The sequence below is a fragment of the Heptranchias perlo genome, chromosome 1 (genome assembly GCF_035084215.1).
Source record: "Heptranchias perlo isolate sHepPer1 chromosome 1, sHepPer1.hap1, whole genome shotgun sequence".
NCBI classification, from domain to species: domain Eukaryota; kingdom Metazoa; phylum Chordata; class Chondrichthyes; order Hexanchiformes; family Hexanchidae; genus Heptranchias; species Heptranchias perlo.
The window spans coordinates 117,344,226-117,370,389 of NC_090325.1; the positions used below are offsets into that span (position 1 = coordinate 117,344,226).

Here is a 26,164-nt window from a genome sequence, read left to right on the forward strand (position 1 = left end):
CAAGGCGGAGATAGTTTTCGGGTACAAATCAAGCATATTCCTATGAGGAGTAAAGATAGGGCACCCAAAGCCAGAACTCCCTGGATGACAAAGGAAATAGAGATTAAAATAAAACAGAAAAAGCAGGTTTATGACAAATGTCAGGTACAGAATACAGTAGAAAACCAGGCAGAATACAGAGAGTGCAGGGCGAAATTGAAAACGGATATAAGGAGGGCAAAGAGAGAGGATGAGAAAAGATTGGCGAGCAACATAAAAGGGAACTCAAAAATCTTTTATAAATATATAAAAAGTAAAAGATTAGTTAAAGGAATGGTGGGGCCGATTAGGGACAAAGAGGAAATCTTTTTGTGGAGGCAGAGGGCATGACTGAGGTATTGAATGAGTCTCTTACATCTGTCTTCACAAAAGAAGAGGATGAAGTTAATGTCACAGTAGAGGAGGAGGGAGTAGAGATATTGGATAGGATAAAAATAGATAGAAAGGAGGTGCTAAATAGGTTGGCATCATTCAAAGTTACAATCACCCAGTCCAGATGCGATGCATCCTAGGTTGCTGAGGGAGCAAGGATGGAGATAGCAGAAGCTCTGATCACAATCTTTCAATCCTCCTTAGATATGGGAGTGGTGCCAAAGGACTGAAGAATTGCAAATGTTACACCCCTATTCAAAAAAGGGGAGAGGGATAAATCTGATAACTACAGGCCAGTCAGTATAACGTCAGTGGTGGGAAAACTACTAGAGACCACTGTCAAGGACAAAATTAATTCTCAGTTGGAGAAGCATGGGTTAATAGGGGGTAGCCAGCACGGATTTGTTAAAGGCAAATCGTGTCTGACTAACTTGATTGAATTCTTTGATGAAGTATCAGAGAGGGTTGATGAAGGTAGTGCAGTAGATATTGTATATATGGACTTCCAAACGACATTTGATAAAGTACCAAATAACAGACTTATTCAGAAAATAGAATCACATGGGATTAAAGGGATGGTGGTAATTGGCTAAGGGATAGGAGGCAGAGAGTAATGGTGAACGGATATTTTTCTGACTGGAGAGAAGTATGCAGTGGGGTCCCCCAGTGGTCAGTATTAGAACCATTGCTTTTCTTGTATATATAAATGACCTGTACTTGGGTATAGGGAGTACAATTTCAAAGTTGGTGGATGATACAAAACTTGGCAAGGTAGTAAATAGTGAGGAGGATAGTGAGGACTTCTGACAAAAAATCTACATTTGCTGCACTGCATTACTAGTTTCGAGCAAAAAATGCATTTAAAATCGAACATTCCCTCCCTTAGGTGCAATAGTATTGAAATTTGTCATACAAATGTCCCATTTCCAGGCGCTACTTCTCAAAGAATACAACATGGTTGCAGTTATAACCTAGGGCAGGATTATTTTCTTATTAGATGACCAGTCACAGCACAGAATACCCTGGGTCAGAGGACTGCATCATAATAAAACAGTCAACCATATAGAACTGTTATTTATAAACATCTGCCAGCTTGCAGTCCCCATTGACCCACATATTTGCAGAATTACTCATTGCAAGATCTGAAAGAGGAACATTCAGTCTCATGATATCTGTGATAGGATCATTGTTTAGGTTCACTGCAGAGGCACATCCTCTTCTTATAGTTTCTGCTTTTTCAGATGTTAACAAGGGTTCACATGTTACCAGCAAAATACACACTGAATTACCTTAAAGTATCAACAGAGAGTGGACGTTATTATTTATAGTTTTTCTTACACCCTCTCACTACCAACTACTGCCCATTTTGGTTCTCCTGATTCCATAATGTACAAGATTGTTTCAAGTTAACTGTGGCAATATTGCCTCCTTCAGAGAAGACACTCAGCTCAAATTAATCGGAACATCACGTTAAAAAAGTCTCGAATGTTTTATTTTGGGACTGCCCTCACTTGCTTCTATTTTTAATAGATTGTAGCCAGAGCCTCTTTAACAATTGCTTCTCTTCCCAATCAGAACCATCGTCTCCGGAGTCCTTCAAGGATCCATCTGTGGCCTCCTTCTCTTCCTCATCTACATGCTGCCCTGTGACAATAAATTTGCTTTACATTCAGTCTTTAGATAAAAATACTAGCATCCGCCAACATGGAATCAGCTTCCAAATATATGACGATAATACCCAGCTCTACCTCTCTACCACCTCACTAGATCACTCTGTAGCCTCTGTGCTGTCAGACTGCTTCTCCAACATCCAGCTAAACATTGGGAAGATGAAGGCCATTGTCTTTGACACCTGCCACAAATTCCATATCTCAGGCTGAACCAGGTTGTTTGCAACCTTGACATCCTGTTAGACTCTGAGCTGAGTTCCAACCCTATATCCTGTCCAATATAATGATCTTCTGTTTCTACCTCCGCCCTGCCTCAACCCCTCTACCACTGTAACTTGCATCCATGTCTTTTTTCACCTCCAGACTCAAACATTCCAATGCTCTCCTGAACAGCCTCCATCTTTCACTCCACTTTAGCTCATCAAAATCTCTGCTGCCCTTAACCCATCCTGAACAAAGGCCGCTCATTTATCACCCCTCTCTTAGCTGACTTACATTTGCTTGTATATCCTCCCATCACTCCACCTTTGGCTGGTGTGCCTAGGTCCCACTCATTGGAATTCCCTCCCTAATTCCCACCACCTCTCCACCTCCTTTAAGACTCTCCTTAAAACTCATCGCTTTGATCAAGCTTTTAGTGTGCCCTCCTAATCTTTCCTTCTTTGGCTCATTATCTATTTTCCTTAATGCCTCTGTGAAATTCCTTGGGACTTCTTTCTATGTTAAAGATGCTATATAAGTCCAAGTTGTTGCTGTTTAAAACCTAGTGAGATTTTTTTATTTTTCAGTCACTGTCTGGAACAACTATGTTGATATGAAAATTAAGCAATTAAATCTATGAGACACTGAAAGCCATCTAGAACTGCTCTGGGAGAAGTTATGATAATTTTTCAAAGGGAATCTGGCCTTGACACACAATCTGTTGATGAATCAACACATTCTGTCAAGTTTGGGTCCGTGATTCCTCACACAGTAAATTTTCAATTTCAGTTGGTTGTTAGAAGGATGCACAGAACGGAGAAAAATATTAGAGTTAATCAGTCCTGATCGTCTCACAATCAGTTAGAGAGCAGAATTAGCTATATTGCTGACTGAAAATGATGTGAGGTGTGGAAGGATGTAAGAGATGGGGTCAAAAGTAACCAAAAATGAGAATGATGTTCATTTTTTAAAAATATTCTGAATACAAATCACTTACTTTAACAGCCAGTATTACTTGCCACCATTAACCAATAGATTAATGACTCACAGACAAAAATTATGATTAAGCAATATGAGCAGACTCTTCATATCAGGATAGATAGATAATAGATTTTTGAATATTCACATCATGGGATAGATTTTCATCTTTATCGCCTGGACGGAGTGCAGAAAGGAAAATCAGGTGGGTGGATCGCACTCTGTCAATGGATTCCTGCTGATTTTCCTTCAATTCATTTAATGGTAGGAAAATCAGGCAGGCCTTGTTACAGGTGTGTCATCCTGCTGCTCGATTTTTCTTCTTTAATGCTCAATATTCAGGTGGTAAAGTCATAAATCAGCCCTGATTCATCCACCAAAAAAATGAATCAGCATTATCAGTCTATCATGTAATGGAAAGCAAAGTTTCTGTATTACATATTTTTTGATGATATGACTTAGAAAGATAGACTAAACAAATTAAAGATTGGCCTCAGGTTGTTGTATTCTTTTTAAACAAGATCTTTCTGTTGGGGGTAAACAATGGAGGTGATTTTAACCCTACCCGCCCAGCGGAAACTGGGCAGGTAGGCACTTAAAATGCCCCGAATTACTTACCAACCCTGGAGCAGCCAAGATCCTGCCATCCGCTCTCCGGAGCAGGTGGCACGGACACCCAGCCAAAGCTGGCAACATCCTTCTTTACATATTCATGTCAGGTCCGGGAAAGTTAGAACTTGGGTCAGGGTTTGGGGTGGGGCTATAGTTTTCAATAGGACCTACAAACTGGCTGATTTTGCTAGGAATGCTGTTTAATGCCAGAATGTCTTGATGAAAACAAGGACGTTTAGAGGCATGAACAAAATATTTAGATGTCCTTTTTTGTGCCTTAGTGTCAGTGATAAATAGTAGGGCCTCAGTTAAAATAATTAAACCTTTCTACTGTAACAACTAGGAATGAGGCTTCTGACTGGTGCAAATGAATGTGGCTTGTAGCACGCTAGTGGGAAATAATGACTGCAGGAATGTCACGGAGACTGAATGGTTTGTTCAGTGAAGCAACATGTAGATTAGAAAGGTGGTCTAAAATATAGTGCCTGTACCAGAGGGCGTCAAAAACACTGGGTGAAAACGATTTTCAGAACACAAAAAGGAGTGTAAAAACAAAGTAACAATTTGAAAAATGTGGATAATTAAAAACAGCACACAATAAAAATAAAATCAGTGAAGGAAAAACACAGCTACATGCCTCCTCACTTCCCCCCATAACGCTTGCATGGCCAGGAACAGTGATTGCAAATGTTTGTGTTCTTTGGTGTAATCCAATTCTAGAATGTGATAGTACGGGCAACATTTCCTGAGACCCCCACACCAGCAGTGGGGCCTCATGTGTAGCCGACAGCGTATCAGAAAATCACGCCTGCCCTGCCCGTGATTTCCCAACCATCGCGGGCAGTAAAAAACATAATTTTCCACTTAGCCGCCCACAGCATGCGAGGCCCCAAACGTGGTGCAGGGTCTCAGGAAATTTTACCCAGATCGTCTTTTTTTTTTAAATGTGCTCAAAATTAGTAGTAAGAATCATTGAAGTGTTTATAACTTCTTGTACAATAAGTTGGTCAATAATATTTCATAATGTATAACATTCATTGTTCTTATGTAAATACATGAATCATTGTATCTGAAAAGTCTTAGGGTATAATTGGCAGCACCAGTTGCAGGGTTTCATACACGGTGGGCGATTTATCGAAAAAACTCAGGTAACCCACTCACCATTTTCCAATGAGGATTAAAAAAATATAGAAAGCTTAAAATAAAAGCTGAAAATGTAAAAAATGGCTGCTCTATGTATTTCTGTTGCTCGGTGACGTCACGTGTTTAGCATGGACCAACGTATTGTCCTCTCCTGAGATACTATTTGAACAAAACAATACTGTTTTCAATCAAGTATCAAATTGGCTGCTTTTATTAAATTAGGAATTCAACTTCATATGGATCAGATTAAATTACATGTTATATAAGTTAGTAAAAGCTTTGTCTTTTGTTCTGTTTGAAACTAAATTCAATACTTTTTACAGTTGTTTTGACTTTCGATTTGGTTGAAATTTATTTCTCAACAGGAGATGTCAGATGAAATCATTGAGCATGTCCCATGGTAACAGTAATATAAAAGGTAGCCAGTATAATGCATGTGCACACCCAGCATTCCACATTCTTCTTCTTCTTCTTTGGCAGTCCCTCAGGGTCGAGGATGACTTGCTTCCACTCCAGGAGGGTGGGTTTTGCGGTGGCTGAATGATCCAATCCTGGAGCCGCAGACTCTGCCACAGGTGGGGCAGGTAGTGTTTAATAAGGCGGGTGGGTGAGACGCTCTGGATTCTGCGTGCTCTTTCCGCTGCTTACGCTTGGCCTCCACGTTCTCCACTCGGTGATGCTCGAGGTGATTGGCGCCTTTGCGGATGCTTCTTCTCCAGTTTGGGCGTTCTAGGGCAAGCGATTTCCATGTGTCGGTGGGGATGTTGCATTTTTTTAGGGAGGCTTTGAGAGTGTCCTTATAGCGTTTCCTCTGCCCTCCCAGTGATCGCCTGCCATTGCGGAGCTCGGAGTAGAGCAATTGTTTAGGGAATCTTGTGTCGGGCATGCGGACAATGTGGCCCGCCCATCGCAGCTTGAAATTTGAGCGTGACCAGTGCCTCGATACTGGGGATGTTAGCCTGGGAGACAACACTCACGTTGGTACGTCTATCCTGCCAGTGGATTTGCAGGATTTGCAGGAGGCAATGTTGGTGATATCTCTCCAGGGATTTGAGGTGTCTGCTGTACATTGTACATGTTTCTGATGCGTACAGGAGGGCGGGGACCACGGCTGCTCTGTAGACCATGAGCTTGGTGCTGGATTTGAGGTCTCGGTCTTTGAACACTCAATTCCTCAAGCGTCCGAAGGCTACACTGGCGCATTGGAGTCTGTTGAATTTCATCGTCGATGTCTGCTCGCGCCGAGAGGAGGCTCCCGAGGTATGGGAAATGATCCACCCTGTCCAGAGGATCACCGTGGATCTTGATGGTCGGGGGACAGTGTTGTGTGGTAGGAGCGGGCTGGTAGAGGACCTTTGTTTTCCGGATGTTTAGCCTGAGACCCATTCTCTCATACGCCTCGGTGAATGCGTCAACGATGGTTTGTAGCTCGGCCTCTGAGTGTGCGCACACGCAGGCGCCTTCTGCTTACTGCAGCTTGATGACAGAAGTTGGGGTGGTCTTGGTTCTGGCCTGGAGGCGTCGAAGGTTGAACAGTTTCCCGCTTGTCCTGTAGGTTAGCTCCACTCTGGTGGGGAGCTTCATGGTGATGGGGGGGGAGTGTTGCAGTGAGGAAGATGGAGAAGAGTGTTGGTGCGATGACACAGCCCTGCTTGACCCCAGTTTGCACTCGTATTGGGTCTGTGGTGGATGTCATTGTGGAGCAGGCGGAGAATGGTGACAAATTTCTGCAGGCAGCCGAATTTGAGGCGGTTGCTCCACGATCCCTCACGGTTGACAGAGTCGAAGGCCTTTGCGAGATCGAAGAAGGCCATGTACAGAGGTTGAGGCTGCTCCCTGCACTTTTCCTGGACTTGTCACATGCTAAAGGTTATGTCCATTGTGCCTCTTGATGGGCAGAAGCTGCATTGAGACTCAGGGAGGAGCTCTTTGGCCACTGGAGGGAGGCGGTTGAGGGGGATTCCGCGATGACCTTTCCCGTGGCGGACAGTAGGGAAATCCCTCTGTAATTTCCGCAGTCGGACCTATCTCCTTTCTTGAAGATGGTCACAATTATGGCGTCTCTGAGATCTCCCGGCAGGCTCTCTTCCTTCCATACAAGGGTGATGAGGTCATGTATTCGTGTCAAGAGTGCCTCTCCGCCATATTTTAGTACTTTAGTGGGGATTCCATCTGCACCGGGGGCCTTGTTGTTTTTCAGCTGTCGAATGGCTTTTTCGACCTCACAGCGGGCTGGGGTTGTGCTGAGATGGTGGCGGGTAGCATGTTGCGGGATGGTGTCGAGGACTGCGTCTTGGTTGAGGAGGTCCTCGAAGTGCTCTCTCCAGCGGGCTTTGACTGCCTCTCTGTCTTTGATGAATGCCTCTCAATTTTTGGCTCTCAGTGGGGCAGGTCCCTGGTAACTCGGACCGTAGATGGCTTTAATTGCGCTGAAGAAGCCGCGCATGTCGTGGTTGTCGGCAAGTTGCTGAGTCTCCTGCGCTCTTTCCACCCACCATCTGTTCTTTAGGTCACAGGTTTTTTGTTGCACCTCGGCCTCCATTTGCCTGTAGGCTTGTTTCCTCTCGCTTGAGTTTTGGTGGAGCTGCCAATTCAGAAACACCTTGTGTTTGCAATCTAGGAGATCCTGGATCTCCTGATCATTCTCGTCGAAGCAGTCTTGGTGTTTCCTGGTAGAGAGACCGAGCGTCTCCTCGCAGGTGCTGACTATGGTGGGTTTTAGGGCGGACCAGATGCTGTGGGCACTCTGCAGCTCTGGTTCGTTGGTCGTCGCCATGTTGGTTGTAAGGCGACGGCTGACTAGGTCTTTCTTCTCGGTCTTTGAGTCCAGCGACATTAAGTCTCCTGCGGCAGAGTTTTTTCTGCCACTGCTGGTTTGGGACCAGGTTGATGGAGATGGTGGAGCGGATTTGTCGGTGGTCAGTCCAGCAGTCGTCGGCTCCGATCATAGCGTGGTCCCTCACTCATACGATGATGTAGTCTATTAGGTGCCAGTGCTCAGAGCGGGGGTGTTGCCATGAGGTCTTGTACTTGTGCCTCTGGCGGAACAGGGTGTTCGTTATGACAAGGTCATGTTCTAGGCATTTCGTCAGGAGGAGGAGGACTCTATTGGGATTTGCTTTCCCAACACCTTCCTTGCCTAACACGCCTTTCCAAAGGTTTGCGTCCCTCCTGACTCTGGCATTGAAGTCGCCAAGGAGAATCAGCTTGTCTCCCTTTGGGATACGGGACAACAACTGGTCAAGGCAAGTGTAGAATGTCTCTTTTATTTCGTCCGTTGCATCTAGGATCGGGGCATAGGTACTGACGACTGTGGTGCGCTGCTTCTAGGCCAGGGTGAGCCGTAGGGTCATGAGGTGTTCATTTACCCTGCAGGGGGATTCGTTGAGATGTCCAACCAATTCATTTTTTACGGCAAAGCCGACCCCATAGAGGCAGCATTCTTCTTCTGGTTTGCTTTTCCAGAAGAAAGTGTATCCGCCGCCTTGTTCTTTAAGCTGGCCTTCACCTGCCAGCCGTGTCTCGCTCAGGGCGGTGATGTCAATGTTGTAGCGCCGATGTTCCCAGGCTATGATGGCAGTGCGACGTTCAGGTCTGTCGCTGGTGGGATTGTCCATAAGGGTCCTAACATTCTAGGTCCCAAGATTCATTTGGGTGGGTAGGGTGGGGTTGGGGTGGAAGATGCCTGTGCATGGATTCTTTTAACGTGGGGTGGTCATTGCACACCAACCACCACACGGTCCCAGCGGAGCGAGGTCTTAGCCCAATGGCAGGGAAATCCGAGGCAATTGGAGACCACGCTCTGCTGTAGGGCGAGGATTAACAAACACTCATCGTCCACCAATCCACTGGAGCAGCAGGAGCGGTGAGGAAGGAGAGGCCAGGCGGCAACACGAGGCCTCTAAAAGGCCCAGAGGGAGCCAGGAGCAGCGGGAACAGTTTTTGAAAACAGAGTGGATACCTCAGAACAGTGTGACTTAAACCTTTGTGTGCGCTCTTTGCTAAGATTTATTTAACGATCAGTCTTCCTAAGAAACCATGAGGCTGTTAACATGGAGGTGTTTGTAATGTTTAAACCCTCTGAAGTAAAGTACAGCACGTCAACGAACATCGGGCTCGATTTTAACTCCTGGGCGCGGATGTGGTAAAGTGAGTGGCCAGCCCGTCCAGGAGCAATACCAGGGAGGCTCGACAAATTTTAATGGCCAGGCCTCATTAACATGCCACTTGCCGACTTCCCAAATGGATCAAATGAACTATTAAAGCCCTGTTCTATGTTTTTCAACTTGCAAAAAAAAATGTAGGTTATGGTTGTCGCTGCTCGAATGAGACTGTAATGAGGGCACAGCTAACAGAAAAGCAAATGTTTAAATTCTGATATGTCGAGGGCGAACATCTGAACTTATAAAATGTGCAATTAACTCTTAAAAATAATAGACTGCTGAAAAATAATAAGCCAAAGAACGTTGAGGGTGACTGAGGGTCGTTTTAGGGCCTGAAGTAGGTGGCACGCTGGGAGCATGTGCCAGAAACCAGAGGCCGGAGGTTCACCCAAACCAAGGCCTCAAGCCTCTTCAGCATATTGCTGGAGAGCTGCGGACACCAATTGGGCATCCAGAGACAGCTCGCCAGTTCAACAAGGATGAAGTTAGGCCGGCTGCCTCCCTTGCAGCGGCCCTCAGGTAGGTCCTGGGGCCGGTGCGGGGAAATGATCTGGAAAGAGAGGGACAATTGGAAGGGAGGGAGGTGATCACTAGGGAGGGGGGGGGTCACATGGGAGGGGGCTGAACGGGGGCCAGCAATGGTCTTTGGAACTGCTGTGATGCCAGTGGGTGCTCCTGCTCTTCCTGGCTCCACATTCAGGGAAGTATTTTTATAAAAGCTTACCTTTTTGGGAGCGGCCTCCAGCGGTCCCTTTAAGGACTGCTAGTTAGGCCACGTGTACACATGGTTATCCTGAATGCAACAGATGCACGCTGACAGCCCAATTTCCGAAAGGGGCCCCAAACAGGCGTTAGGCCCCCTATTTGCTCATGTAAAGGGCATTTTGCCTGTTTCAGGCACCACCCCGGATGCCTGTACTGAAGCCTTTACCAATGTGGCAGACAGCACACTTCTGCCATGGAATGTGCATAATGAACAGGGAGGGTTACAGCCTGGTTTGTTATTGAAGCACTGTAGCACTTGCTACAGTTTCAGCAACCTCTTCAGTCTGGTCACCTGATATCTTACAGGAGGACTGAACATCATCAGTCTGGAGTTGTATGAAAGACCCAACCTCTTCTTAGTGAATAGCTCACAAACAACTTGGTGCAATATTTTTCTGTTTCCTGCCCGTCTGAGTAAAACCCCTTGCAGATAATACCTTGCAGTGTACAAGCCTATAGTTCAGCAATACCCACATTCGCTGCCTCCTAAAGCCTCGAGGTTTAAATTGTTGATGTTGAACTTATTAACAAAGAAAATACCATTGATGTTTGTGACCAGTGAACTGAGCATCTGATGATGTATATATTTAATTGCTGTTGATATTCCCAGGATCAATTTCTGTACCATTCGTGTCAGTGCAACCTTCAGTTGCATAGATGGTAATATGTCCACTGGTGGTGATGCATTCTTTTCCCCAGAAACAAATTTATTTAAGGACTTGGGGCTTCAGTATAACTTGAGAATAAAAATGTAACCAAATCAACAGGAATAGCAGGAAAACATTGTTTTATTTGAAGTTTGAAATAACTGAGAGTGCAGGGTAGGGGTCAGGCAGCGATGAGGCCCAGGCCTCATTTAAATAGAACCGGTAAGCTGCCTGCCCCAAACAGATGTCCTGATTCAACTGGCTGGATTCAGGTCAGTGCAACATCTGGCGGTCCAGAGGCCAGCCTGCCGGTTATAAGTCCTGGGGGGGGGGGCGGATCTTAATCGCAAAGGGAGGGGCCTAGGGCAGCAACGGTCCACATTATTTTTGTGGAGCCTGCAGATGCATTCCTGCTCCTCCTGGTCTCACAAAAATACTTTAAAACTTACCTATTCAGAGCCATGTGGACTGTTTCTCCAGTAAAACTGGCCGGAGAGTACACAGCGCCTGCTCTGACCAGCTCGGTCCTAAATTGGCAATCAAGGTCCTAAGCACATTACAGGCAGATGCTTCAGCCACACAGGGACAGGACCCTGTAAAAATGGTAGCAGCCAGAGCATCAGCATTAACAGGGCGGTAAGATTACTGACCCCATTATGGAGGCTATTATCGCCCCGTTAACGGCTACTTCACCCAATTAAAATTGGCCCATTCTCTTCAACAATTGTCAAGATCCATTGGGACTATTCTATCTTTGCCCCCTTCTGTTGCTGTCCAATTGCTGCCAATCGAAGGTTAGTTCTGCCAACACACTTTTGCTCAACATTAAAGATTTTGCAACAGTCAGGTCAATCTCATTTCCTTTAATATGGCATTTTCTGGAATTGTAGAAGTGAAATTCAACTTCGACCATGGTGTAAAACGGGTGGTTTCGGATCAGACACCCCTTATACACCCTGTCCGACTTTCCATTCCACTAACTTCAATAGAATGGGCAGCCGATCCGCTACCACCCATTTTGCGCCCCACATGAAGCTGAATTAAACCCCCATAATCCCCTGCCTTCCCCTTCGTGTGTTAGGAGGAATGATTTTTGTTCCAGTTATGGTTTTCTACCTCTTTCAAAATTCTTCCACAGGAACTCCACCTCAGCTTCTCTGAAAATGGATGTCTACATTTTCACTTTCAGTGGTTCCTCCCTTTATCACATTCCACATTCGAAGCTAACACCTGTAGCCTCATTTACAGTGGTTCATTTCTGGGTGATCAAACCAATTAGTTTACATTACTGTAATGTATATTTAATTGGAACTATTAACATTCTAGTTGAAATATTACTATAGTGAAAACAGAAAATACTCCATTACCAGTAAGTGGGTAGATTTATCACTAGTTTACTATCAAAAAGCCATTACCACTCACCACGTAACGAATCCAGCCCACACTTTTGCATTGTAGCTGTTTATCTTTTAGAAACAAAATAACATAAACTGAGTCATAGTACTTTTGAAATAATTAAAATGTAGTTTTGATTTCAATATGAAATGTAGTTGCAGTCCTCTAATCATTAACTCACATCGCATGGACTTATTAGCCCCACTCACTCCACATTTGTAATTGGAATATGCGTACAGCAGAAAACAACCATTTCATAAAGGCAGGTCACATGTTACTGCAGTTCTTTCCCCCTCTCCCTCTTCCCCCCAGGGTCTGTCTACCAGTTGTGCTATACAGATATGCTACACTAGACCATTGCAACATCTCCCTCTCACTCGTTACTTTATACTGCATGAAACTGCTACAGCATGATAGCATTTTCCAGCATAGTTTGCAGTAGGTTTGCAGATATTGCACCTGACCCTGCTGATCACCCCGGCCTAATTCAACTGAACTACAGAAATTTGAATCCAATTCTTCCATATTGTGTGTCATTTACTGACAGGTACATGAAGTTTTCATCTTATTAATGTCGCTCCAACTTTTTCACGTTCCACTACTTATATTATACACTTAATACTGCATTATAATGGCTATTTTCAATTTGATGGCTTCTCTTACCCTCCCCCCTCCCAGCAGCATCAAGTCTGGAGTCCCACAAGGATTTCTCCTTAGGCCCCATCTCTTCTTCATCGACATGCTGTCCCTCGGTGACATCCTCTGCAGGTATGGGGTCAGCTTAGACACAGCCAGCTTTAACTCTCCACTACTTCCCTCGACCCCACAATCTCCTCCAAGCTGTCAGGTTGCTTATCTGACATGTGGATAAGTCAACATTTCCTCCAACCGAACAGTGGCCAAATTTTGGGCCGGCCTCAGGCCTCTCGGTAGGGGGGAGTGCAGCCTGAGCAACACCAGGACTGGGCCGCAAACAGACCCAGATGAATTTCTACCCCTTGCTGTTTTTGTGTCGACTGTACTTGCACACTTGAACCAGTAGAGTAATCTGTACAAATATTATAACTTCCAATTTGAATATGTGTGCGTTGAAATCAGGAGTTCCTGGAAAATATGTAAAACTTATTTACTAAACCTTTATTCATCTTCAGCCTTCCAAATGTATATTGCTCCAGCTCAAATTTCCACCTTCAGAAATAGAAAGTTTATAATGACAATAAACAGACTGTAATAATCACAGTAACGCTCACTGGCTTTATACCATTCTCGTTATTTTCTGCCCAGCTGAGTGGGATATATCTTTTATTTTAACACTAAGCTTAGTGATATGAAATACTAAAGATGTCATAAGGTTTATTATATATAAATATATATATTATATACATATATATATGTATATTCACACAAGGGGTAATTTTCTGAATTTGTGCTCCTGACAGGGAGCATCACCCACTGGAAGCACATATTACAAATTCAGGTGCTTAAACTAATGGTCAGAAAATCATGTTCAGTGTGCACCCGAATACTCTAAAATGCACCAACAAATGTCAAAAGGCAATTTTCTTGGAAAGAGATGCTGGTGTGTCCTCCTTCAGAAATTTCTAAATCTAACACTGAACATAAATGAATAAAGAGAGGTTTCATTTCTCACTTTTACAACATGGGTACAGCATGCATTGCTGACTATCTTGTAGTATAGCATAGTCAGCACAAGAGGCAAACTACTCACACAGCAAACTAGCCCAAGCCAGTGAAGATATCACAACAAACACAGTTATCTGAACCTCACAGAGCAGCAGTCCACAAGGAAGTTTAGGCTCAGCAGGAAGGCTGTGACTTAGGTGCATCATTTGGTCCACAATGACTTGAAGGAACAATCATCTATTCACATTGGACTACCTGCGGCAGTGAGAGTCAACTGTTGTGCCACAGGGACCTCCATGCACCCATATGGAATATCTCAGGAGTTAACCATTGGTGTCTAATGTCTCTAAGTATATTAATGCTTATGAAAAACCAACAAACTACTAAAAATTTCTGCGTTCACTATTTATCTGTTCTGACTGTAAGCGGGAATTGTGCAATAAACCATTTAACAGTTATAGGCTTCCAGGTTTTCCAAGTATTTCTGCTGGTGTCAGCAGCTGTCCAGAATATATATCGTGTACTCAAAATTGTAACAAAAACAATACATCACTAAAACCATTACAGAGAGAAAGTGAACTGCTGAATGAAGATTCTGCATTGCAATTCACACTCGTGGACAAAGGAGACTACATTGTACAGTACTATCATTCAGGCATAACACTGAGCTACATTTCTGCTTCCCAGCTAAAAATGAGAAACTCCAAAACCCTCCAACTTACCCACAATATCAGATATAAAACAAGCATTTTATGCAGTAGGGAAATACCAGTGCAGTAATTGCAGGAGACATGGTTAAGGAATATGTATCCTGGATATTGAAACGAAAGAAGAGCTAAATGGAATCACTATCTCATTTGCACGGCTTGCTAGTTAATTTTTCTTTTACTACAGCATAATCCAAAACAAATTATTTCAGTAGTAATTTATTTTGGTCCTTGTGCCCGGAGGATAAAAAATTTAACTTCATTTGTTTATTAAGGAGACCGTACATCTTTATTGCGATGCACCTTAAATAATAGCGTAAGGCTAGGGATGTGTAGGCTTTCTGTGTGAGATTACACCACAGCCTAAAGCCAGGCAATATGTGTGGGCTTGTCTCAATTATACTTTTTCATTCTTCCTTTCTTTCAATTAGGGTTTCAGTTGTGTGATGCCATTTTACAATCAGTGACAAGTTTTCATATCAAATTATTAAACTAGGGAGTCTAATTGCCCTCCACACTGGGACCTCAGTGATATAAAAGCCGATGGTGATGTCACGGCAGAGTACATTTGTGGAGTGGGAAGAGGGGGGAAACAAAACTGTTGGTAACAGGTCAACCTGGTAGTTGTAAATCAGTTGTACAGTTGCTCTGATGACAGCCAATCCCAACCTCCAAACCAAAGGAAGAAACATGGGATGAGGAGGGACCATTGGGGTGAAACCATTTGAGAGTTTTCTGAAATTTAAAAGTCCTTTCCCTATTTGTATTCATTCATTGTAGACTCGTTTTATAACTGTTGTCAGACGGTGATAACTCCAGATGTGCAAGGGCAGTGTAACATTCGGCATGATTCTAACATGGTTACGGGAGCTCAGCAGGGGGGTAAATGATCGGGTGGGAAACCCGGAGAAAAAAACGTGCAGTTTCCCAAGCGATCACGACTCAATTGAAGTAATTTAACTCAACTTTCAGGTTTCGCATCCTCACACTGTGCAGTGGGCAGACTGTGCACCTGCATGACGCGTTTAAAGCCCACCATTTAAAGGGCCACTCCAACAATGCATTTTGAAGGAGAAAGGAGACTACAATCACCATGCAACGTTCCAGAGTCAAGCCAGCACCTAGGTTCTCCAACGCCTCCCTGGAGACATTGCTGGGTGCAGTGAGAAGCAGGAGGGAGGTGCTTTATCCACCTGACAGGAGTACGAAACCTGACTCTGTCACAAAGAAGGTGTGGCTGAGGTGGCAGAACAGGTCAGCAGCAGGAGCACGGTGTCCCGGTCGTGGCTACAATGCAGAAAGAGATTTAATGGCCTAACCAGGTCAGGAAAAGTGAGTACAGTTACTTATTGATCTGCATTCTGTGGTGAACATCACCCCTCCTCACACTGCCCTACATCACTCCTCACACCCACTTAAGGCTCAGTGTCAAGTTACCTTCACTTTTTGTGCACTTCTTCACCCCCGAATTTGTGCACCCACCTCTCCCACTCACCCCAATCCTGATCCAATGTGATCAATCTGTCTGATAGTCACCCTCTGATGCATCTGCTTCATTGACACCCTGACCCAAAGTAATTCATCCATCGGGTGACCACTTCACCCTCACTCACTCACACGTTTGTACTTTCTCCCCTTGTAGGAGAAGAGAGCGCAAAATACAAGGGAGAAGGCGAGGACTGGAGGGGGGACTCCACAAATGGTGGTCCTCACAGATGCAGAGGAGGAAGCTTTGGAGTTAAGCCAGCTGGTGGAGTGCCTGGCCATCGGGGATGCCGAGACTGACACCCTGCAAACGTCTGGTGACAGAACTTTAACATTCCTCACACTCAACATGGCTTGATGTTATCAATGATTCATCTGTTGCACACTTCAGTACGCTCATCACAACATTACTTCTGCGATGATTATTAATATTGCTGTATGTTCTCTTCCGGGCGTAACGGAATAAAGATGTGGTCAAGGGTGATTCCTCATAGGAGCACCCGGCCTCTGAGGGCGCACCGTCACATCTTAGCGAGCTATCCACCAGTGCAGTTACTCACACCTCTGTGGGTCCCAGTAATGAGCTAGTTGCGTTGACACCTGGTGAGTCAGCACACACAGGTGAGCACGAGCAGACGCTGGTGATAGGGGTAACGGTGGAGAGTCCGCGTCAGTGGGCACACCCCTCTTCAAGTCCAACTCCATCGCTAGTGGATTGGTGGCACAGGTAAGTGCGGGAATGTCTGCAATGGAGAGAATGGCAGCCTCCACTGAGCTTCAAGCACTGCTCACAAATGAGTCCATTCAGGCTATGGCAATGGCCATGCAGATTCAGGGCAAACTGCATTCTGCTGCCTTTAACAGGCAGACAGATACATTAGCACTGGCCTTACAAGGCATCACATATGTCCTCCAAACTGTTGTCCAGCGGAGTGGTAGGAATGATGTTGTCCTGGCCGAGGAGAGGGATGGTGGTGAAAGTGAACTTGGAAGTGGGGACGCCACTCAAAGCGCACCCACATCTCACCTGTTGTCCCCAGCAACCCCCCAACCAGTACCCGCAATGCTGCTTCCTCTCCAGGTGGTTGAGCCTGTCCCTGCATAGGTGCAGGTGGAGCAGTCTTTCGAGGGGCCCTCACAGGCTCCAAAATCCAGAGTTCATAGGCTGAAAGCATCTAAGCATTCCGGGCATGAATCTGAGCAACCTGCCACTACCTCTGCTGCAGCCACAGGGGATGCACCATGTCGAAGCTGTAGGAAGAGGAAGTCAAAGGTTTCGTAATCACCAAGGGCATGCACAAGGGTGTCTGACGGATTGTTATGTTGTTCATTTAAATTTGGTTTATGTTAATCATAACATTTAATGTGAAGTTATCACCACCACTTCACGTCTTGCCCATTCTTGAGTCCTTTTTGTGAAAGCGCCCTTACATGTGCTTCCTCATGAATGGCGAGACTTGATGCCACCCATTGGGAGCATTTACAATGGGTGTATGTGTTGTTGTATGACTGTTTTGTGCAACCTGGAAGCTGGGGGGTTGTGGTTGTGGTGGTTCTTACAGGTGGTTTGAGTTTTGCAGATCTCCCTATGAGAATCTACAAGTATGATTGAGACCGTGACATGACAAGCAGCCTGGTGAGACGCTGCTCTGCTGATTGTTCACCCATCGTCGTTGTCCTCATCCTCCTCCCCGTCATCCTCCTCGTCTTCTTCTTCAATGTTGAAGGCAGGTGCGGCTGCTTGTGGAACACACTGGACCTCATCCATCAGTAACCCTCTCTGTGGAGCACACTGGACCTCATCCATCAGTAACCCTCTCTGTGGAGCACACTGGACCTCATCCATCAGTAACCCTCTCTGTGGAACACACTGGACCTCATCCATCAGTAACCCTCTCTGTGGAACACACTGGACCTCATCCATCAGTAACCCTCTCTGTGGAACACACTGGACCTCATCCATCAGTAACCCTCTCTGTGGAACACACTGGACCTCATCCATCAGTAACCCTCTCTGTGGAGCACACTGGACCTCATCCATCAGTAACCCTCTCTGTGGAGCACACTGGACCTCATCCATCAGTAACCCTCTCTGTGGAGCACACTGGACCTCATCCATCAGTAACCCTCTCTGTGGAACACACTGGACCTCATCCATCAGTAACCCTCTCTGTGGAGCACACTGGACCTCATCCATCAGTAACCCTCTCTGTGGAACACACTGGACCTCATCCATCAGTAACCCTCTCTGTGGAGCGATGTTGTGCAGGATGCAACACACAACTATTATTCTACACACCCTCGCCGGTGAATACTGAAGGGCTCCCCCAGATCGATCCAGCCACCAGAAGCGCGTCTTCAGCAGTCCTATGGCTTGCCTTATGACAGACATGGCGGTGCTGTGATTTGTCGTTGTACCGCTTATGTGCCTCCCCGGAGGAGTTCCTCACAGACCTCATGAGCCTGTCTGGAGGGGGGATCCCTTGTCTCCAAGCAGCCATCCCTTAAGTGTGTGGAAAAGGGGCGAGATGTTGGATTCATGCAGAATGAATGAATCATGGCAGTTGCCTGGGAATTTGGCACACACCAGTAGAAACCTCTTCCAGTGGTCACAAACCAGCTGCGCATTGATGAAGTGATAACCCTTTCGGTTGATGAACATTCCTGACTCATGAGGAGGTGCTCAGATTGCTATGTGTGTGTGCAATCAATTACGCCCTGTACCCATGGGAAGCCAGCCAGAGAGTGGAAACCCACTGCCCTCTCAGTCTGGCTGATGTCTTCAATGGGGAAGTTGATGTAGTGGAATGCCCTGGCAAACAAGCCATCCGTGATCTGCCGTATACACTTATGGGCAGACGACTGAGAGGTCCTGGTGATGTCACTAGTGGCACCCTGGAAGGATCCGGAGGTGAAGAAGTTGAAGACAGTGGTCACTTTAACTGCGACGAGCAATGTGCGGGCACCAGGCCCTGTCGGAGCAGCTCTGCATGAAGGAGCCTGCAGACGTCTGCGGCCACCTTGCCACTCAATCTCAGCCTTCGTAGGCACTATTCCTCAGAGAGGTCCAGGAAGCTCAACCTCTGCCTATAGACCCTCTCATGAGGGTAGTGCCTCCTGCGACGTTGGGCCCTCTGTTGTTCCCCTTTCTGCTCTTCTGCAGGTCCCCGTGGCTCACCTCTGTCTTGTGGAGAGGCAACTCCCAGAACTGCACGCGTGCCTGGCATGGATGGTGACGTGTTTCCTCCTCAGATGTAGGGCTGAATACATCTGTTGCGACCTCCCACCCCCACATCCTGATGGTGTCAGTTTGAGGGGGCCCAAAATGCTGACAAATATGTCTGAACAGAAGAATTCTGAGCATGAACAAAGAAATCTGAGTCTAAACACTAAGATCTCCCAGCCAAAGGTTTATCTGAGAGAACTGCTTGCCTGCTGCAAAAACTTACCTTTTATCCCCATGTGTCAATCACTCGCTTAAATGTCCAAATGGCCGCCAGCTGCAACTCGCCTCCATTTCCATGGCGTGTTTCAGAGGCCACGGGAGTCATGTTCAGGCAGAGTTAAAATTGTTTGTCTGCCTCAATCCCCACAAATTTAACTGATTTAAGTACTTCAACAATGTTAATTGTCCCTTTAAATGTCATTCCGCCGGTTTTAATTGCCGACGGGACTTCCGGGTTTCCGAAGCCTGGGTGAAACTGGGTGAAACGTCTGGGTGAAACTAATTTTTCGGCACGTTGGAGCCGGGGCTCGTTCCCTCTCCAAACTTTAAAAATTTTTACTGCCTCTCCCCACCCCCAACCCACACATTGTTCGGGGTTAAAATCATGTCCATTAAGTCATTCACAGTCTTGCTATGATAGTTGCGCCATCATCAAAGTGAAATGAATCTCCCTTTAACAAATGCTGGCAAATTGCGGCCTACATTTATTTCTACATTGTACAATAGCAAAAACTGAATGAATCATTCGGTCACTACATGTCACTATAAACGGCGTGATTGAAGGAAAATGGACTTTTCGGAAACCCCCATTTTCAGCGTGTTTCTGAAAGTGGAAGCTACCAGATGCAGCTTCAAAGTTTATTTTCTTTCTTATTCATTCTTGGGATGTGGGCATCACTGACAAGGCCAGCATTTATTGCTCATCCCTAGTTGTCCTGAGCTTGATACAACTAAGTGGCTTGCTAGGCCAGTTCAGAGGGCAGTTAAGAGTCAACCACATTGGTGTGGGACTGGAATCACATATTGGCCAGCAGGATTTCTTCCCTAAAGGACATTAGTGATCCAGTTGGTTTTTACGATAATCCTATAGGTTCATGTTAATTTTTACTGATACTAGTTTTTTTATTCCAGAATGTTTTGATAAAACTGAATTCAAATTCTCCAACTGCCATGGTGCAATTTGAACTCACATTCGCTGGATTATTAGTCCAGGCCTCTGAATTACTAGTCCAGTAACATAACCACTACATGGGTCATGGCCTTGGGCCCACCCGTTACGGCGCAGGGATCGACCCCTGGGCCCAGTTAGCACAAACCAATTTCTCGGCCGATAGCATTACAAATGTTCCATTTTTTCTCAGCTGGAGTATCTTTCATCAAGATTTCCCAGCTAATATCTTTAAGTTCTTCCCTTTGAAGTTTTCCTTCTTAAAATCATCAGAGTTGATTTACGTGGGGGTTCTCCCACCTATGGAGGTTATTCACCTCAGCAGAAGTGCAGCAGAACCCCACCCCCACCCCCCACCCCAGAAAAATGGCATAAATCGTTCTTCTGCCAAAGTAATGGTGGGTGATCAGGGGAACCCCTCACAGAAATCCAACCCCACATTTTTTTGCCCTGGTCCTTACTGGTGCTGATTAACAGAAAATCTCAAATTTAATCATATTGTGGTCACTAGTTCCTGGAAGTTCCACCACTACTATAATACTGACCCAATCCTGGTCATTTATACCAACTAGTCATGGATACCAGTGACCACAAGCCGGCTCCTTGAGACATTGGGCGTAATTTTGACTTTTGATGATAGTGTCAAATGGGTGATTTTGGCTCAGCCGTCCGTTAAACACCTCTCCTGATTTTTGTTTCCATTGAAGTCAATCAGGAAATGTTTTTAATGGTTGGTCAAGCCGATATCGCTTGTTTTACACTATTGTCTGAAGTCAAAATCACCCCCATTGAGTCCTTGACAAATTATGTAGGCCCTCATCTCACGTGGAATTCATTTCGCAAAGTTGCTTAACATGAAATAACTGCTTGCATTAGAATTATGTAAATAGTCAGCGAGTTGTGACCTAACACCTCCGGTATACTTCTAGCTTGTGCAGCATGGTTCCTACATACAGCAGTGTAATAAAGCAAAGGAATTCTCACTGAAGGCTGGTAGTTTATGGCAGTTATTCCACAAATATGAAACAATCATTCCTCACAAACCCCAGTGCCATGAGTGAGCTATATGTCTTCAATGTAAGTGAAAGGATGTCTGGAACTCCGCACTGCTGGTGAGGTGCTCCGTTTGTTCAGGATCCTGGTAAAATCTGAAGTCCGTGGTTCAAGTTCAGTCTTGACCCAACAATAAACTTTTGAAATTCTAAGAGAGCCTTATTAAAACCCAAGAAGCAACAGTGTAGAATCCTGAACCTGCATCTCATCATTTATTCTCAATGGTGCATTATTCTCCTCTTTCTGTATGATTGTTCTGCTGGATGATATGCTGATAGGGTTGAATCGATAATGCAAGTAATTTGGCTGAAATTCAATCTGTAACATGATTGATGCATTAATCATGAAGAAGGGGGAACACAATATAAATTTTACAATAAAATAGAAGATATACATTCAACATTTTTGACATATCAACATTATATAAGAATAATGGACTCATGACTTGACAGAGCTGAAGTTGCTTCCATCTGTAATTTAGATTGGGGATTTACTGCAAGTGAATTGTATTCTTAGGCCTTTACAATACCCTTACCATATCCCTACTTGAGATAATTAAAATGCCATTGCAAATCATATAAGAAACCAAAAGAACAAAATCTTACTTGTTAAACAACAACCGCTCCTTCTTTCTCTTTTGCTCTCTCTCTCTCTCTCTCTCACTATCTGGGCCCGATAATAATTCAGAGGCATGTTCTGAGCAGTGGCGGGTGGGGCGATAGCGGGCATGAAACCCAGAAGAAGTTTTGGCGCGTCGGCACGTCCAATTTCAACAAGGCTACCTTATTAAAATTTTACTTCCGGGTTTCATGTCTCCAATGCGCGACAGCGGGCGAGATACGAACGTGCATGGTGCGATCTCAACTCGACCATTTAAAGGGCCAATTCAAAGATGGAATTTGGCAGAGTTAGGAGTTTGTGCAAAGAGACGGGGAAGTTTAAACATGGATTCTGGACGGTCAAGGGCTGCGCCTCGATTTAACGATGCATTACTTGATGTACTGCTGGGTGCAGTGAGGAGCAGAAAGGAGATAATCTTCCTCAGCAACGGGAGGAAGAAACCTACTGCTATCTTGTGGTTGGAGGTGGCTGAGGAGGCCAGCAGCAGGTGCCTTGTTCCTGGATCCAGTGCAGGAAGCGCTTTAATGACCTAATCAGGTTAGGAAAGGTGAGTACAGTTGCAGATTCATCTACATCCTTTAGTGCATACCATCCCCTCTCACTCTATCTTGTCAAGCGTACTCCATCATATCACTCCTCACAGCCACTTAAATTTCAAGAGAACCCATCATTCATTTTCCATGCACTTCCTCACCTCCCCATTTATCCATCCACCACAGCCACTCACCCCAATCCTTATGTAATTTGATGCATCTGCCTGATACATGGGTGAAGACATGCCTTACACAGTCACTCATAGGTCTGTCGCTCCCCCTTGCAGGATAAGCAAGCACAAAACACAAGGGAGAGGGAGATAACTGGAGGTGGGCCGCCACAGATGGTTCAACTGACAGATGCAGAGGAAGAAGCCATGCAGATCAGTGGCATATCTGCATCCCTGACCAGATGGAGAGACTGGGAGTTCGCAACTGCCTGGTGACAGAATTTAAAATATCTCTGACCCACATCTCATACAACAGTCATGTTGACTCGATTTCAGCAACGAATGAAATATGATAAGCGTAATTATGCCAAGTGGCAACATTGTTACATTGCCAGTAGTAATTCATATCCATCTCTCCTCTCCTCCAGGGTCTTCATGTGTAGAGCAGCAGTCTGTCGACTTTCCACAGGAAGATTCCTCAGAGGACCTGGTTCCCTCTGAGGGTACACCGTCACAGGACTTACTACGAGGCACCAGTGCAGATACTCGCACTTCGGTGGGTCCTGTTGGACAGCTAGTTGGGTTTTCACCTGGTGATTCACAGTTCACCAGTGAGCATGAGCAGACACTGGTAGCAGGAATGGTTGTGGATAGTCCGCGTCGGTGGGTGCACTCTTCCCCAAGCTCTGCTCAGCTGGTCACAGGAGCCATCGATGAAAAGGAGAATCATCGAGGGACAGCAGCAAATTTGCTAGGTGCTGGCAGATGTGCCACACGCAATCTCCACAATAGCAGAGAGGATGGAGAAGTCCAGCTCAAACATTTGCAATTACTGTTGTAGGCCATTGCAAGAATGTCTTCCAAGGAGAGAATGGCCGCCTCCATGGAGCTTCAAGCACGGCTATCAAACCTGTCCGTGCACGCCATGGTCACAGCGTGCAGATTTTGGATGCCAGCATGTCTGCCGCCTTAAACAGGATGACAGATACCTTATCCGTGACCTTACAATGCGTCACTGATCTGCACCAAGCTGCTTCCCAGCAGAGTGGTAGGAATCATGTGGCCGTGGCCCTGGAGAGGGATGATGGCGAAAGGGGACATGGAAGTGTGGACTCCACTCAAAGCGCTCCCACATCTTACCCGTTGCCCCCCCCCCCCCACAACCAGTACCTGACATGCTGCCTCGTCTCCCGATGGCCGAGTCTGCCCCTGCACAGGTGCAAGTGGAGCGGCCTTTGGCTGGGCTCACAGAGACTCCAATGCCCATAGGATGTGGGCCGAGAGCATCTCAGCAGTCAGAGCAGCGTGCCACTATCTCTGCTGAAGTCACAGGGGTTGCAGCATGTAGTAGCGGTAGGCAAACAAAGAAAAAAATATTGTAATTCACCAAGGGTATGCACATGGGTTTTTGTAAAAATGTTATGTTATTAAGTTTCCTTTTGTTATTACCTCACATAAAATTTATTAATTTGGACCACTTCCTCGGGTTGCCCATTCTTGCGTGTTGGGTGGCAATGGCAACTCACCTTTTCAGTTGCTTGGTGATGAATGTGAAGCCATGAATTGATGGGACCAATTGGGGGATGTGCAATGGGTGAATGGCTGGTTAGAGGATTGCTTTGTGTAAGTGGGGAGGGGGGGGGAGGGGGACGGGGGATGTGATAGTTACTTTGGTCCAGGGTGAGTGACTAACTGAACCTTCGAGCTATTAGGGCATCCCTGGCATCCCGAGCAGCAATGCGATTGGCTGGTCTGGCGTTGGGTGCCCTTTCTTCCTCTTCCTCTTCTTCCTCCTCCTCCTTCTCTTCTCCACTGGATTCGTTATCAGATGATGAGTGCCTTCTTCCTCCTCCACCTCTAACCCATGCTGCTGTGCAATGTTGTGCAGAAAGCAGCATGACCCACGATGATTCTGGAGACCCTTGCTGGTGAGTACTGAAGGGCACCTGAAGCATATCTTGACGGCTTGCTCGATCACACATCTGGTGGTGATATGGCTCTCGTTGTACCACTCTTGGGCTTCATTGGTGGGGTTCCTCACAAGTGTCATCAGTCAGGTTTGAAGGTGATATCCTTTGTCTTCTAACAGCCACCCTTAAGTCTGTTTCCTGGTATAAAGAGGTCTGGGATGTTGGACTGCCGCAGTATGAAAGCATCATGGCAGCTCCCTGGGAATCTGGCACAGACCTGCATGAACCTTTCCTTGTGGCTGCTCACCAGCTGAACATTGATGGAATGAAATCCCTTACAGTTGACGAATGCTCCTGGTTGATCTGGGTGTGCTCGGATTGTCACGTGTGTGCAGTCGATGGCACCCTGCACCTGTCGGAAGCCAGCCAGAGAAGTGAATACGACTGCTCGCTCATGCCGGCTATTGTCGTTGCAGAGGAAGTTGACATAAGTGGACGCTCTGCAAAACAACCCATCCGGCACCTGCATTTATGTGCAGCCAACTGAGAGATCCTCGATGTGTCTCCGGTGGTGCCCTGGAAGGAGCCAGAGGCTAGAAATTTCGGGTGGTGGTGACTTTTACAGTGATTAGCAATGCATGGCCACCAGGTCCAGCAGGGAGCAGCTCTTCTTCTAGGAGGCTGCAGACGTCTGCGGCCACCTACTGTGTCAATCCGAGCCTGTGGAAGCAATGCTCTCCAGAGAGGTCAAGGAAGCTGAGCCTCTGTCTGTACACCCTGTTCCGTGGGTAACGGCTCCTGCGAACTCGGCCCCTCTGCTGCTCTCCTTCCTGGCCCTCGCCTCCCTGGTGTTCACCTCTTTGTTGTCCACCTGCAGCTCCCATCTTGCTGCTGTGGATGGTGATTGTCTTCCTCGTCTGAAGTCAAATCTAAAGCAGCCATGGAACCGCCCATCCTGATGTTCTCTGTTTGAAAACCTCCAAAGTTCTCCAATACATCTGTCACTACAAGAACTCTCAGCAAACATTTACCAGAGGGTTCTGAGAAAGCAACTGTGAGCACTGAGCCTTTATTCATGTCGGGACACTGGACCTTTAACCATCCCCATGAGGCGCCGTTCAATCTTGCCTCCACTTTACTGCCAAGTTTCCCGAGTCCTGGAAAATCTGTGCTGGAGGCGTTCATTTCAAATTGCTGCCAAAATCTCATGAAAGTACCCTTATTAACATATTATAATGACGGACCTTACATTTTTGACTTAGCAGCTGAAAAATTCTTAACCTCCCCCCCCCCATCCCGATCGCCTCGCCCCCACGATCGCCTATCCCCTCCCAATCGTCTTCCCCTCCCTCCTGATCAGACCCTCCCTCCCAATCGCTTCCCCCCTCCCTCCTGATCGCCTCCCCCTCCCAATCGCCTCCCCAACTCTCCCAATCAGCCCCTCCCTCCCGATTGCCTCCTCCCTCCCTCCAGATCGCCTCCCCCTTGCAATCACCTATCCCCTCCCGATCGTCTCCCCCACCCTCCTGATCAGCCCCTCCTTCCCAATCACCTCCCCCAACCAATCGCCCCCCCTCCTCCCCGATCGGCTGCTCCCCTCCCTCCCGATCGCCTCATTCCCACCCCTGAATGTTTCCCACCCCACTCGATCGACCCCGTCCC

At 46.2% G+C, this 26,164-nt stretch overlaps 1 pseudogene; it reads right to left on the reverse strand.

Annotated features, from left to right (window-relative positions):
- Positions 1-12,726, reverse strand: part of LOC137314792 (uncharacterized) — a 37,605-nt pseudogene extending 24,879 nt beyond the window's left edge.
- Positions 12,727-26,164: the final 13,438 nt, after the last annotated feature.